Source organism: Symphalangus syndactylus, chromosome 9 (genome assembly GCF_028878055.3).
Source record: "Symphalangus syndactylus isolate Jambi chromosome 9, NHGRI_mSymSyn1-v2.1_pri, whole genome shotgun sequence".
NCBI lineage: Eukaryota > Metazoa > Chordata > Mammalia > Primates > Hylobatidae > Symphalangus > Symphalangus syndactylus.
Genome location: NC_072431.2, coordinates 87,250,438 through 87,264,658, shown reverse-complemented (window position 1 = coordinate 87,264,658; position 14,221 = coordinate 87,250,438). Strand labels below are relative to the sequence as shown.

General features: G+C 44.4%; 1 protein-coding gene across 6 annotated transcripts in view; it reads left to right on the top strand.

Annotated features, from left to right (window-relative positions):
- HECW1 (HECT, C2 and WW domain containing E3 ubiquitin protein ligase 1) overlaps positions 1-14,221 on the top strand; it is a 473,895-nt gene that overhangs the window by 143,067 nt on the left and 316,607 nt on the right. The gene's annotated exons all lie outside the window — the stretch shown is intronic.

The window sequence follows — 14,221 nt, the reverse complement described above, 5'->3', positions numbered from 1 at the left end:
CTGATTCCAACTGAGGTCTGCCTGTCTGAGCTGGAGTCCATCCACTGGGCCCTGTGCTGCTCGGGTAATACTCAGCCAATCCTGATGTGAGGCTTTTCTCTAGAAAAGAAATAAAAGCCCACATTTGCATAGCACTTTGCAAATGTATTAAGCATATCCACATGCATATTCAGCTAATCCTTGAAATAACCCTGCAAGAAGGATAGGGACGCCCTGAGATGTTCAGTGTGTGCCTTGGTACTCGTCAGCGGGCGGGAGGATGAGGCCACGCTCACATGCAGAGGCAGCTTCTCCTCTGCCACAGGGCCCTGCTGTCTACTCATGCAGATGGCAGCTCTCTTAATTCACAAGTTCTGCCTAATGCACTTAAAGAATGAGCACAGCATGTGTTGGATTCAGGAAGCATTAAATTAACACTTAATCCTGTGCTGCCGAACATCCAGGAACAGTCTCAGCAGTCACTTAAATTCCCCTTTATCTCCTTGAGTATCCCAGCTTGGTGTGCGCTCAGGAGCCACTTCCTCTGTACCATTTTCACAACTCAGAGCTCAGCAAAGCCTTGATTTTCCCAGTTCACTCAGCTTACTCCACCCTCCAGCCATCCCTTGTGGAAGGCGTAACTTTTGCTAAGAGAAAGTTTTCATAGCACTCAGTCTGTCTGCATTCCCCTTGGACTTCGGTGTTTTCTCTTTGGCTTTAAAGATAGAGTGAGAAGTAGTTTTTAAATACCAAGCAGTTCCTTCTGAGTGCATTTCACATTCAGGAAGAATGCCCCCTCTTTCTTCTTTTCAGGACTAGTGTCCTTGGGAAGTTAGGGCTTCTCAGTGCTAGACAATCTCAGCTCATGGCATCTTCAGATACAAGCTTTGCCTTGAAATAAAACTCCTGGAACCAAACAGCAAAGCCAAATATGCACACAGATCGTCATAGGGGATTTTATTCAGTGATCCAGGAAACAGAAGGCCAACTATTCTCCCCTGACATTTATGTGAGTGAGTTCTCACTGGGTAACATGAGAGAGAGGACTGGCATCCCAGCTGATGCTGTCAAGGACTTAGTTTGTGAAACAAAACATGAGCATGAGAACAGCCTCCTGCAATGATACAGGCAACCTGAAAGGACAGGATGCAGCAACCTTACTTCCAGGTTTCCTGGAAGGTAAATGCAAAGCTCCTTACCCCGAACCTTACTCAGTAAAGGGAATCTATGGCCCCATAACTTCTGTGCTTTCATGTAAATCTCCAAAAGTAAAAACAATCCCAAAGTTCCCTACACCTTCCCCTAATATTTTATAAGAAGATTCATCATGCTCTGAAATGAGTCTGCAGCACTGCTAGCTGGACTTATGAAAGTATCTGGAAATAAGCTCTGGAGGCTAAGGCAGGAGGATCACTTGACGCCAGGAGTATGAGACCAGCCTGAGCCATAGGGAGATCCCATTTCTATGAAAAATAAAAAATAAAAAAACTAGCTGGGCATGTTGGTATGTGCCTGTAGTCGCAGCTACTGAGGAGGCTGAACGGGGAGAATCGCTTGAGCCCAGGAGTTCCAGGCTACAGTGAGCTAATATGGCACCACTGCATTCCAGCCTGGGTGACATAGCAAGACCTTGTCTCTAAAAAAGAAAAGAAATAAACTAGGGATCATTTAATTGACCACTTAATGTATTTTCAGCTTCTGGAATGATCCTTAGCAGAATGAATGCTCATCTCTGGGAGAGGCTCATACAAGGAAGAATTTTATCCTATAACCACTGGTTCTCAACTAGGGGTACATTGCCAACCACCAAGTCTAGCTCTGCATGTGAAGCCTGTGTACTTGCACAGCGAAAATGTCTCTAAATGATTCTGGTATGCACTCCTGGTTGAGAAACACTAGCTAGACCTGACGGGAACTAAGCCTTTCCACATCTGTGAATAAGAGAATAAGAAAGAAATCTGTGCTGAAGATCTTTATGCTATGAAAACAAGTATCTTGTCACCCAAAGATGGCTTTCTGAAGCCTATCAAAGGCCCTCTGTGGAGAAAAAACAAAACATGCATTGCAAACGACTGGCATCACTGTGTCTGTTAGGTCCCCCGAGACGGCAAGAGAGAACTAACGTTTGTGACAGGGAAAGGGAGGAAGTGGAATTGTGTGGGGGCTGCAGCCTGGCAGAGCCTCTGCCAGCCCAGTGGACTCTCAGGAGCAAAAACTGCCTGTTCAGAGACCCAGTGTTGGGTGGGAATGGCTAGGCCCTTGCACTCCCATCTAGCTTAGTATTAGGCCAAGGCACCCTAAAAAGAGCCTGAGCACCCCTCCATACATAGGTGGAGTGGAAGGAGTTGGTGGCTGGAAGCTATCAGCTGACAGCATCCTGACAACTAGGCAATGAATCTGTTCTTAAAAGACAAGCACAGCTCCATGTCTGCTATACTCTCCAAAGACTAGAAAATCAGTTCCTCTGGGCTGTTCAGAGTTTAGCTCTGTTTTGACTACAATGCCAAGGTGTGATCCTTTGGTGGAATTTACTGCCTTAAGGTAGAGGAATGAAGGGAGGACAATGGAAGAAATACACAGGAAAACTTGGTTCATTTGATTTCCTTCTGTTTAGGGCATGTGCTAGATGGCAGGACATGGAAGAATAGGGCACTAAAATTTGAGGGATCATAACAACTTCTCATGCCAAAAGTGAAGCCCAGACCAGGCACAGTGGCTCACGCCTATAATCCCAGCACTTTGGGAGGGGGATAGCAGGGATAGCTTGAGACCAGTCTATATAAGCCTGGGCAACATAGTGAGATGCCATCTCTAATAAAAATTAAAATTTTAGCCAGGCATGGCAGTGCACTTGTAGTTGCAGCTACTCTGGTGATTGAGGCAGAATTGCTTGAGCCCAGGAGTTAGAGGCTGCAGTGGGCTATAATCATGCCATTGCACTCCAGCCTAGGCAACAGAGCAAGATACTATGGAAGGAAAGAGAGAGAGAGAGGAAGGAAAGGGAGAGGGAGGGAGGGAGGAAGGAAGGAAGGAAGGAAGGAAGGAAGGAAGGAAGGAGGAAAGGAAAGAGAAAAAAGAGAGACAAGAAGAAGGAGGGAAGGAAAGGAAAGAGAGAGAAAGGAAAGAAGGAAGGAAGGAAGAAGGAAGGAAGGAAAGAGAAGAAAGCAAGCAAGAAGGGAGGGAGGGAGAGAGGAAGGAAGGAAGCAAGCAAGGAAGGGAGGGAGGGAGGGAAAACAATGGAGAGAGGGAAGGAAGAGAAAGATAAAGGAGAGGAGGAGAGGCAAGGAGAGGAGAGAAAGAAGAAGAAAGAGAGAGGAGCCCAGAGAGGTTGTGTGTCATCAGAGATCACCCAGAGATCACGGGGCTGAGGTGGAGCCCCAGAGCTCCTGACAGGACACCCCTCTCCTGACACAGAATGGGCATTGTTACATCAATCTCCTTCACCCCAAACTCTACACAATAAAGAAAATCTGTGGCTCCAGAACTTTTATGTTCTTGCTTAAATCTTCCAAACTGAAAACGATCCTGAGGTTCCCTACACCATACCCCGCCTCACCACATCCTTCATCTAGACACATCCTGGATCTAGAACGTATCAGGAGACAGAGGTGTAGAACCACAGCCAGCTTCCCTAAACTTCCACTAATCTCTGGCTTGCTTTTGGTTATAATGTTGTGCAGACATAAATTGACAAAGTCATGAGAAGCCTCTCTTCTAACTCTGCAATTTGTCATCCTGACACCAACAGAAAATCAGGACATCATTAATTCTCTACACTTATTGATTTGGAACCTCCATTGTAAGGCTGGCTGCTTTCCTCTCCCTCCTCCTTTTCCTCCTCCTTCTCCTGTCCCTCTTCCCCCATCTCCCCGTTCTTCTCCTGTTTCCCCTCCCCCTCCTCCTAGTTTTCAGGGTCGGAGTCCTAACCCACCCTATTGCAATAGCTACCAAAGAGAAAGGGGCTGAATCTGTGTGCATGTGAGGCCACGACCTCTAGACCCCACTGACTTAGGGGCCGTCCTGCCTCCCCTCTAGCTCTTCTCCAGTCACTGCCTGAACTCGGCTTTCCTGGACCTTAGGGGATAAATAGTGTGGTCCAGCACTGCCCTGGGTGAGCTGAGTCATGCCCTTGGCCGGGTCGAGGAGCTCCCGTGAGGAGACCAGTCGCCTAGCGTGAGTCTTCTTCCGGGACTGCGCGCCCTCTGCCCCCTAGGTGCCGGGCGCCGCCCGTCCCCACCTCCATTAGAACTCGGGTCATCTGCGGAGCCTTGGCTGCGGCCCGGTACCTGGGTGAGACTCCGCCACTAACATTTTCCCAGCAGGAAGCAGCAAGCTCAGCACAGAAATAAAACTGTCCTGCTGAGTCGCTCACAGCCTGTCCCAGTAACTGTTCCGGAGCGTCAGCCTGACGCAGCACCCCTGGAGTACCACGCCGTGCGGGCTGCGAGCCTCGCCCTTAACCATGCCCAGCAGGACCAGAGCCGCCAGCACAAATCAAGGTCCTGGCCATTGAACAACTTCTGAGCCTGCACTTTAAGAAGGCGCTCTTGTTTTGAATACGTAGTCTGTCCTGTTCTTTCAAAGTAAGTGCTTTTATCAAGGGCCTGGACTGTCTTTTAAACATATTTTTTTCTCACTTGTACATTAAAGGGAAATGTATTTCTGTCTAGAAAAGGAGACCGGGAGAGGAATGAGACTGTGCAGTATTCGGGCTTGGTTTAAACTAGGGCATGCACACTGCATAGCTATTTTCTTCAGGCAGCATGTGGCCCAAAAACATGCGTGTGTAGCTGACTGTTTTGAGCTTTGTTTATTTTAAGTACTGTATACTGAGGGATTTTGTTCAAGCAAAGGAGTACCAGCTTTATATGCAGCCACAGATGCCTCTCTTGCTTGGTAGTGCTAGATTTAGAGCTCAAAATTTTCCTTTTCAGCAAGAACTAGAAGTTCCCTAGTAGTATTTTTTCCCCTCATGCCTGTTTGCACTGTGCAGAATTCTTAGAGAACACGGCTTTGCAAATGTTCTGCGGCAGTCTCAGGATAGCACGGTATGTCAGCAGATATGGGTCCCGGGCCTGTTTGCTTAGCTATGCTTTCTTAATGCAGGTTCTTGCTTTACACGATTTCAAACAATAACTCAGTATTTTCATGATCACAGCTGAATATACGCCACGGATGGTTGTGTATTTTTCTTCCTCTCTTGCAGATTTTTTTTAACCAAAACGCACACACGCACGCGCATGCACACACATACACACACACACACAGAAATACAAAATAAAAGTGGATTTGGTAGCATTGTATTTGTCTTAAAATTTCTGCATAGGGATTATGCTGGGTCACTCTGGTCCACAGCAGCCTCATGAACTACTCTGAATTCGATGACAGACCCTGAAATGAGGGGTCTGTGACACCAGCTCAGCCTGGCTAGGATGTTGTAGATGGGAGCATGGACCAGTCATTCCTTTTCAACTGGGCCACTATTTATTGAGCGCCTACTGTGTACCAGATATAGTCAAAAAATGAGAGATACAGCTGTTAGCAAACAGGTCTCTGGCCTCCTGGAGGATTTATTCTAGCTGTGAGGAGGGGTGTCAGAAAATGAAGAACCCACACAAGTGTAGAACACAATGTAAAGCCCTAGGAAGTGCTAAGAAGAGAGGACAGGGGAAGGAAGGTGGAGAAGACAGCGCCAGGAACGTCCTGTGTGTACCTGCCCTGCCTTGTACCTCTGCCTCTGGGTACAATCTAAAAACCCATGCTGTCTCTCTGAACTTGTGTAAAAAAATAGCCCAGAGGTCACCAACTCGTGCTCCCTTGCAAGTTTATTTTATTTGGCTACCGGTGTTTTTTGTTTCTTTAGGTTTGATTTATTAATGACTTTTGCAATAAAAACAGGCAATTTTATGTAAAAATTCAGAATCTTGGCTTCTCTTGAAAAAAATCAAAAGCTCCTACAGTCCTGGGCCCACCCTCTGCTTGGCCACAGAGCTGAGTGAGGAGGGCCCTGTTAGGCCGGAGGGCATATGACCTTCAGATCGTCACAGCTCCTACTTAGCTCACCTCCTCTGAAGGCAGCTGTGTTTTAGCCTATTTTGTTGCTGGCCCTACAATCATTCATTACTTCTCCCAGGGCAGCAATGCTTCCAATGTCAGGGACCCCACCCCCCTTACTGGATGGGCCCTGTGGGTGCTTCCTCCTCTGGCTTTCTCTCCCAGTCATTTTATTGAGGTTTGCCTCTCCTTGAGGACTGCAAGGGGCGGTGAAGGTGCCAAGCTATCAGAGTCCCAGGCCAAGTCACAGAAGCTGTCTGTCGAAGAATGAGCCCTGTCCTTCTGCAATTCCAGATTCCTTTTGCCTAGCCTAGTGGGACAGGGGACTGAATGTGGATGCACAAAATCTAGTTTCTTTCTTTTTTTCTTTTATTTCTTTGAGATGGAGTCTTACTCTATCACCAGACGAGTGTGATAGCGCGGCCTTGGCTCACTGCAACTTCCGCCTCCCAGGTTCAAGCAATTCTCCAGCCTCAGCCTCCTGAGTAGCTGGGATTACCAGTGCCCGCCAACACGCCCAGCTAATTTTTGTATTTTTAATAGAGATGGGGTTTCACCATGTTGGCCAGGCTGGTCTTGAACCCCTGACCTCAGGTGATCCGCCCACCTTGGCCTCCCAAAGTGCTGAGATTGCAGGTGTGAGCCACCATGCCTGGCCACAAAATCTAGTTTCTTTGTACTTATTATACTCACAGGTCTAAATGGCTAAGATGCTTTTGGAGTTATGGGTTCATTACACTCCTGCCTGATTAAAACCCAGCCGATGCTCTGGTTATTTCCTCTTTTCTCCCTTATACAATTCCACCCACAAAGTCCTTCTCAGACTCTTTCTTCCCCAAATGGAATTAGCCGAAGCGCATGTTATTTTGCTCCAGTTACTGTTTATTTATTTCCATGTGGCTGTTCAGAGTAGAATGCTATTACCTGACAGGTAGGCGTAGAAACTCAGCAATTGCAAGAGGCAGTGTCATTCATCCAAGCTGGACCCAATGCTCTGGGGGGTACATTCCACGGGGTCCTTGGCTTGACTTGTAAGAATCTCAGCATCCAGCAGTATCCTCCTCCTGCCTCCGCTGATTCAACCAATGTTGGTCTGGAATTCACTCCCTTAACATACAGAATATTTCCAAATGTGCATCACTATCAGAACCATACAACTGCGAGCCCTCTACTCAACATATAAGTGTTTCACTTACACTCATCACCCTTCCTTACTCCATAATAGATAATATGTTTTTCTCTGGGCAATGCCTTCCCCTGCTACGTGGGTCGTTCAGTAGCTCACCTCTGAGTGTCCTCTCCAGCTTTCTGTCCCCAGTCAGTATCCGTGTCTGTGAGGAGTTGTCTGATGCTCATTCCCAGGGCTTGTGGTTCTTCTGCTGAGAGTGGATCTCTTCATAGCTGTCTTAGGGCCATGTGTACTTACACCCAAGAACCGGCAGCTTTAGCATCACCTGGGAGCTCAGAAAAGTAAACTCCAGCACCCACTCCAGAAATGCGGAATCCATATCTGTACTTTAATAAGATTTCCAGATAATTCATGCAGACATTTAAGTTGGGAACACACGGGCTTATACCATGGCCCAAGCCATGCAGAGGCTTTCACAGCTACCTGTGGGCCCATTGATCCCAGCCTCTCATTAAAAACTCCCTTCACCAATGTACAGATGTCATTTGATCATTGGTTATGAGTTCCCACAGTCATACCCATGCATTTTGTAACCTTCATCATGGATAGTTAGACTCTCCATCTATAGGTCAATATCACTAGCAGTTGGCCAGACTATGAAAGATCCTTGGGAGCTAAGTCATTTATTATAAAACACCTAAATGGTTACTGGGGAAAAGTCTTGCAGTGTAGTTTAACAGTAGATGTAGAATGTGGAAAAACTAATTAAAGTCAATAAAAGACAGTTGTTGTTAAATAGACTGTTAACCGCCAATCGAACAAGACAAAAGTGGTTAAGAGCTGACACGGGAGTCCAGTGGCCAGCCTTGGTTACAGTTCAACTTTGCTTCCAGCTGCGTAACCTTGGGGAAGTTATTTAGCCCAGTCATTTGCAAGTCTGTCTGCTCAGTAAAATAATCTGTGGAGCTTGGACATGGATTTTCAGTGCTTGGGATTTACCTGGTTCAGTAGCTGGTCAAGGCTCAAACATCTGCACTTAAAAAAAAAAAAAAATCCTGGTCATTTTGATGCACAGCCTGGTTTGGGAACCACTGGCAACCTCTTGGAGCCTCTCATTCCCCCTTTCTTGAATGAGGACAGTAACAGAGAAGACTCTTGAGTTTTTGAGAGAATTGAATGGTAGCATAAAGGGAAGGAAGGGTCCTGCCACATGCCTACACATAGTTGTTGCTCACTCATTGGTAGTGATGATGACGGTGATGACCACGGTGGTGGTGATGGTGAGGATGCAGGCTCCATTTACACACCCACTGAGTAAACTCAAATCTAGCCTCCTTTATTTCTCAAATACAAGCCTTACTTTATGTACACATCTCTTTAGAAGCCCACAAACATAGATTGTCAGAATAAACCCTATTATCTTATTATGGCTGCTGGTAGCTCTGTTCTAAGCTTGAGTCCACCTTTTAACAACTCTGACTTAGGTTTGTTCAGTGCCTTCAGTTGTCCAAGGGCTTTAAATACATCATCAACTTTGACATTCCCTCCAATATTAAGAGATGTGCATTGGGAGGCCGAGGAGCGGGGTGGATCACCTGAGGTCAAGAGTTCGAGACCAGCCTGGCCAATATGGTGAAACCCCGTCTCTACTAAAAATACCAAAAAATTAGCCAGGCATTGTGGCAGATGCCCATAATCCCAACTACTGGGGAAGCTGAGGCAGAAGAATTGCTTGAACCTGGAAGGCGGAGGTTGCAGTGAGCCGAGATCGTGCCATTGCACTCCAGCCTGGACAACAAGGGTGAAATTACGTCTCAAAAAAAAAAAAAAAAAGAGAGATATGCAGACATATCACATGAATACATTCATTTTATAACTGAGGAAACAGGCTTAGAGAAGTGAGGGGCTTGCTTAAAGCTGCCCACTGTACAACCTGGAGTGAGGTTTAGATCTCTGCACTCTGAGTCTGTGCTGACTGCTGGTCTTTCTATCTAAAGCTCATATTAAGGGAAATTTTCCAGGCAAATCTCCTTGATTGACTGGTAATGAATATCCCCAGATTAGATGAACAATTGCCTAGGAAGCGTCTTTGTTTCCTGAGTCAGGCTCCAATTTAGTCTTATCTTCAGGTCTTTTCAAATCCCAGGAGACCAAACACAGAAGATCTTTTTTTTCCAGTGGAGAATCAATGACCACTGAGAGCAAAATAATGAAGCCCCACTTAAGTGAAAATAACACAGTTAATTGTTAGAGAGAAGAAATATGACATAGCCCAGTAACTCTATATTGTAGCACTTGTATTTGCAATTTTTCATGAATTCGTTCAGGTAATTAATTTTATGAAATAATGCCAGGTGGCACGGTTCCACTTTTCCAGCCCTCCTTGAAATATCTGACTAGACAAGCACTTTTACTGGAAAGTTATGTCAAGGAGTTCAGGAGAATGTACTGGAAAACACACAAATCAAACATTAAGTCAATATACAATCTACTGACACCATACTAGCAGGAACCTCAGCAAAAGCCCCCTTGCCTCCCCCACCATTGTTTCTCCTCAGCAGAGAGTTCAGCCTTCCAGCTTTCTTGGATGTGATATACGAAAGTGTGTGAGGAGACAGGAATTTCCTCAGCTGCACCTCAGTTTAATTACCATCTCTCTTCGCTTCCAGCACTGGTCCTAATGCCCAGAGAGATGGCTACTCTCTACTTTTGAAAACCACAGAACCAACTGTAACTGTATCTATCTAAACTTGTCTTTGCTAGAGTCATTTATACACCCTAACCTTCTTTTATGTCACTAGAAGGGATGTTGAATCACCCCCACTAGGGGCTGCCATCTTGGTTTGCTCCCCTCATCACGTTTTCTATTGTTGACTAAGGATAGCTTTGTCATTCCTTGCTGGGCTGTGCAATAGCTACTTTACACTCAGTCCAATGATCCATAATTACAGGTTTAGAAGAGGAAACACAATGCCCTAGTCAATTAATACAATTAGAGGTTAGAACACAAACTCTATGTTATTTAAGAATTAGGGCATCTAAAAGCTTGACAAGTATGCCCAATGTGATCCAAGGAGCTAACCCAACTATGCTAATACCTCATCTGGAATTCTACTTCCAAGCAAAAAGTTTGAAATAAAAATAGCTGGAGAGAGTCAAGTACTGTTCCAGGTACTACATTACCTTATTTTGATAACTTCAGTCACCATTGCATAAAATAAGATTTATTCAGGCCAGGCATGGTGGCTCATGCCTGTAATCCCAGCATTTTCAGAGGCCGAGGTGGGTGGATCACCTAAGGTCAGGAGTTCAAGACCAGCCTGGCCAACATGGTGAAACCCGCTCTCTACCAAAAATAAAAAATTAGCTGGGTATGGTTGCGTGCCTGTAATCCCAGCTACTCGGGAGGCTGAGGCAGGAGAATCACTTGAACCCAGGAGGCGGAGGTTGCAGTGAGCCAAGATCACACCACTGCACTCCAGCCTGGGTGACAAGAGCGAAACTCTGTCTTAAAAACAAACAAACAAACAAACAAAAAAAGATTTATTCAATAAATATGTATTTTTCAACAGATTTATTCATAAATATTTGTGACGTGGCTCTTCTGGGCCATGCACTGTGCCGAGTGCAGGAGATGACATGATGAGCCAAGCCAGCCCCAGCTTATTAACAGGTTTCCAGTTTAGTGAAGGAGAAAAGCCATTCCACTCACAGGAAATGTGGATATTCTGAAGGGAAAGAACACAGCTCTATGAGCATGCATGAGGGAGGAGGGAGGACTTTATTTGGACTGAAGTTAAGGAACTAAAATGTGAGTTGTAGTTAATTAGGTGAGAAGGAAGGATTTCTTTTCCTTATTATAAAAAGTGATGTCATCTGCTTCCAAGAAAATCTGACCTGATTATTTAATATGAAGAGTATGAAAAATAAAACAAGCTAGAGTTTGTTATGGCTAAAACTGTCCTTTTAATCTTGAAAGTGTGCTGCTCACCGTCTTGTACACCATCTCCTATTATTGGAGAGGTAACTCATGCTCTAGGTCCATAGTAGGCCCTTGTAAATGTTTTGAGAGTCTTTAAGGCAAAGAATAATGATTGGCTATTTGCTTTATCATACAATCCAAAATAGTAAATGTGAAAAGTGAGTATGTGGGTTTTGAAACTGTGTTTGGCATTGAAGATCTCATGCAGCACTGTGAAAAGGGAGCATTATAGTTCAAGCCAAGTAAAAACATAGTAAAGATGAACATCGGCTGGGTACAGTGGTTCACACCTGTAATCCCAGCACTTTGGGAGGCCAAGGCGGGCGGATCACCTGAGGTCAAGAGTTCGAGACCAGCCTAGCCAACATGGTGAAACCCTGTCGCTACTAAAAATACAAAATTAGCCAGGCTGGTGGCAGGTGCCTGTAATCCCAGCTACTCGGGAGGCTGAAGCAGGAGAATCACTTGAACCTGGGAGGCGGAGTTTGCAGTGAGCCAAGATTGTGCCACTACACTCTAGCCTGGGCAAAAAGAGCGAAACTCCATCTCAAAAAAAAAAAAAAAGAAAAGAAAAGATGAACATCAAAGTAATTTCTGATTAATAATATCATGGTGAAATACTGGAATAATTAATAAGTAGTACATTAGCTTAATGTGTGCCAAGGGAGTGATAAGATAAGTAAAAGCTACTTCACTAAAAGCAATATTTCCTAGAACAGAACCTGCTATTCTTCATCCCCCTTCTCTGCATCTGGCTTCCCCTCCCCCATACCCTCCCCCACAAAAAAGAAAGAAAGTAAGGTATATAAACCATGTATTGACAATCACTTATTCAATTCTATTTATTTCAAGTAAGACTTAATTTTAACTTGAGAGCTAAGCATTTTAGAATATTGATACAGAAATCAGGAAACAAAAAAGAAAAATGCCCACTCTCTCTCCATTCCCAAATTAACAGTTAGTATCACAATGATTGTTATTAGATACTCACTCATCCTTTTCATCATTCATTCATTCATTCTGTGAGCCTTAACTGATTATTGTACTAAGGGCTGTGGGGCCACCTGAATGAATAAGACACAAAGACATGTTCACACAAATACAGTGTATATGTTAATTAATATTCCAAAGTGAGCTATTAGTAGTTGGTCATGAAAGAGTTCTGTGATCAAGTAAATTTGGGAAACACCAAGTTCAACAGAATTGATCTGATGTATTTGGTGCAGGACCTCTCTGAGTTCTAATATGTGGCAAGAAGGGGATTTTGAAACACAACATTTATATAATATTTTTCTAACCTATCATCTAATAACTCATGATTACTTGGTTACACTCTGGGAATCACCAACGTAGGCAGTAAAACAGGGTTCTGCCTTCAAGGTAAGAAGGCTGATATTAGTAAGGCAGATTAGGGCCCGAAGCAAGAGGCATGGGGTTTGGGTGGGTCAGATTCCCACTCTGATGGAGGGGTAGCAGCAAACCTCCAGTGGAGAGGAGGTGAAAAACCAAAACCAAGCACCATCCTCTAGACCAAGCAGACTTGATGGGGGATTTATTTTATTTGTGTGGTTAATGTTAATACTATTAATTATCATTAGTAAAAGCAGTGTGTTGAGGTCACCCTCAACAGAGTAGCAGGAATTTTCGCACAAGGGCTAAAGAGTATAGACTCTCAGCTCAGAGTTTTTAGGTTTGCATCCATGTTTTACCACTGTTGACTTAGATGACCTGAGGCAAGTTATTTTGCCTCTCTATGTCTTAATTTATTCATATGCAATTAGAAATAATAAGAAGAATAGTGGTATTCAGTGGGATAACATGGGTGAAGCACTCTTCACATTCCTGGCACTTGGCAGGTTTTCATTAAGTGCTCATTAATTATTAAATGCTCATTAGTCTTCCCAATCCTATGAATCTGATAGTGTCTTGTCTATTTTATATATAATAAAATTGAAAATCAGAAAGTTTAATGTGATGTTAGAATTACACATTAAAGGCCAGGCGTGGTGGCTCACGCCTGTAATCTCAGCACTTTGGGAGGCCGAGGCAGGTGGATCACCTGAGGTCACGAGTTCGAGACCAGCCTGGCCAACATGGTGAAACCCCGTCTCTGCTAAAAATACAAAAAAATTAGCTGGGCATGGTGGCACATGGCCTGTAGTCTCAGCTACTTGGGAGGCTAAGGCATGAGAATCGCTTGAACCTGGGAGGCGGAATTTGCAGTGAGCCGAGATTGCACCACTGCACTTCAGCCTGGGCGAAAGAGTGAGACTCCATCTCAAAAAAAGAAAAAAAAAAAGAATTACTCATTAAAAAGTAGTGGAGCTAGCATTCAAACCCACGTTAGTTTAACCCCAAGGCCCATGTTTTTCCAGTGTAGCATGCCAATAAAGCAACTGAGAGGCATATGGATACCAGATTATGGAACTAATTATATACTTCATTTACAGGTAGATCTTGGTCAAGAATGTCTCCAAACTGGATTAAGCCAGTGTAATTGAATGGGAATATAGACAACCTGGACAGACTCTGAATTTTTTTTAACGTATTGGCCCAGGAAGGCTAGAAATCCTCCACTTGACCTAACAGAAGATAATTAGAATTTAAAATGGCACTGAAAACGTACTTGTTAAGTTGCCTGTGCTTATAGAGTTATTGTTGGCCTTGTTTTTGGTCGGCAAAAAGCGACATATTTTTATTTGTTGGAGCTAACAGAGGCAAATGTCTTGAGTTGGGCAACAGTTCCATTGCTGATGGTAGGGAATGGCTTCTGTAGGGTGAAAGTTTGGATAGAAAATCTCTACTTCTAGCAGTGGGGAGTGCACCCCAGTTTGTTTTTTTTTTGCTTTGTTTTGTTGTTGTTGTTGTTGTTTTTACCAATTCAACTCTTAGTGAAATATGAATGATCACTTTTACCTTAGCCCCCAGATATAGGAAAAAGTCAACACTCTCAAGGAAAACAAAACAAACAATAGTATGCTTCAATCTGCACTATTCTTCTACAAAAAATATTCAATTTGGCCAGGAGCTGCAGCTCAACCTGTAATTCCAGCACCTTGGGAGGCAGAGGAGGGGGG